Genomic DNA, 2,282 nt, shown 5'->3' with positions numbered 1-2,282 from the left:
ATTTGTCTGCAAGCTTCATGAAAAATTGCAAATCTCATGATTGAATGATTGGGAGGGCTCAGATTACAAAAAGCCATGCATCCCATGAAATGTGACCTTTCTGAGGAGTTTTAGTTAGGGGAAGAACATGCATCCCTTTTGCATTTTTGACAGTTATTTCTGGCATAGAAAGTGGTAAAATGGGATCTGTGCAATAGTTCAAGGTAGAATTTATTGGGATATTGTTCTTACAGCAGCTTAGCTTCCCTCTCCTCATGTCCCCTCTGTCTTTTTCAAGCCTACACCTTATTGAGCACACACTAGTCAGAAGTCACTGTCATCCCACCTATTGGCCAAGGAAAGCGAAAATTGTTTTAGTCTAAAATCTTCATCCCTGTTTTGACACTGTGTTGTCACTGTAATACAGAGAGCTGGTATCTCTATTGAGTTATCTGCTTTGATAGCTCACTCAGTTTGAGACATTTTAATTATCTCAAGGATTTTATTAGAATGCATGATCAGAATCATCATCTGTTCGATGTTCAGAATGTCCCTGTCATTCAAGTTATTGTTGACAATGTGAGTGACCTGAGGAGCTCATTTCTGTGCTAAACATCACCTCTGCCCATATTGTTTAATACTGGTTTTCTTCATTCTTCTTGTGGCCATTCTTCTTCTTGATTAATTTGAGTAATTTGTTAATTGCTGAAAATCAGCCCTCTTGGCTGCTGGCATCTTCTTCCTGATCATTAACCAATATATTGAAGAGCCATGTTTCCTTTTCAAGGTTAGTGAGAGCACATTTATTTCTATCTCTTAGCCTTGCTCAAATCCATGACAGGACTTCAGGGCTTTTTTTTTTTTTTTTTAAATTGTTTTATTCTTAAAATGGAAGAGTTTAACAAAATAAAGAGTTTGTTAACACACATTGAGAAGATGGTAATGGAAGAAGTTTCTTTCTGCCACACATGCCTATAGAAAAATCGAATCCTAAAAGTAAATAGAAACTTGCTTTTAGTACAACTTAATATTAACTATTTTCTTTCAGTGAATGGAAGAATTGAACACAAAAAGGAATTTTTAAACCTATATTGAGAAAAATTTATTGGAAGAAGATTCTTTTTTCCCCAACTTTTATTTTAGTTTTGGGGGTACAGGTACAGGTTTGTTACGTGGGTAAATTGCATGTCATAGGGGTTTATTGTACAAATTATTTGGTCACTCAGATAATGAGCTTAGTACTTGATAGGTAGTTTCTCGATCCTCATCCTCTTCTACCTTCCACACTCAAGTATGCCCCAGGTGCCTATTGTTCCCTTCTTTGTGGCCATGTATACTCAATATTCAGCTCTCACTTATAAGTGAGAACATGTGGTATTTGGTTTTCTGTTCCTGCATTAATTTGCTTAGAGTAATGGCCTCCAGTGCCATCCATGTTGCTGCAAAGTGCATTATTTCATTCTTTTTTATGGCTTTGTAGTAATCCATGGTGTATATGTACCATTATCCAGTCCACTGTTGATGGGCATTTCGGTTGATTGCATGTCTTTATTATTGTGAATAGCACAGCAATGAACATATGAGTGCATGTGTCTTTTTGGTAGAACAATTTATTTTCTTTTGGCTACATACCCAGTAATAGGATTGCTGGATTGAATAGTAGCTTTGTTTTAAGTTCTTTGAGAAATCTTCAAACTGCTTTCCACGGTGGCTGAACTAATTTATATCTCCACCAACAGCATATAAACATTCCCTTTTCTCTGCAACATTGCCAGCATCTGTTATTTTTTGACTTTTTAATAATAGCCATTTGGACTGGTGTGAGATGGTATCTCATTGTGGTTTAATTTAGTGGTCCCTAACCTTTTTGGTACCAGGAACTGTTATCTTGGAAGACAGTTTTTCCACAGACTGAAGGTAGGGGATGGTTTTGGGATGAAGCTGTTCCACTTCAGATCATCAGGCATTAGATTCTTATAAGGAACATTCAACCTAGACCCCTCACACACACAGTTCACAGTAGGGTTCATGCTTTCATGAGGATCTACTGCTGCCACTCAGCTGATAGGAAGTGGAGCTCAGGTGGTAATGCTCGCTCACCTTCTGCTGCGTGGCCTGCTTCCTTACAGGCTATGGATGGGTACTGGCCTGTGGTCTGAATGGGTGGACCTCTGCTTTAATTTGTATTTCTCTAATGATTAGTGATGTTCAGCATTTTTTCATGTGCTTGTTGGCTATGTGTATATCTTCCTTTGAGAAGTATCTGTTCATGTACTTTGCCCATTTTTAATGGGATTGTTTTT

This window comes from Rhinopithecus bieti, unplaced genomic scaffold, assembly GCF_001698545.2.
Source record: "Rhinopithecus bieti isolate Rb0 unplaced genomic scaffold, ASM169854v2 scaffold_15136, whole genome shotgun sequence".
Classification (NCBI taxonomy): domain Eukaryota; kingdom Metazoa; phylum Chordata; class Mammalia; order Primates; family Cercopithecidae; genus Rhinopithecus; species Rhinopithecus bieti.
This window is presented reverse-complemented; position numbering follows the sequence as displayed.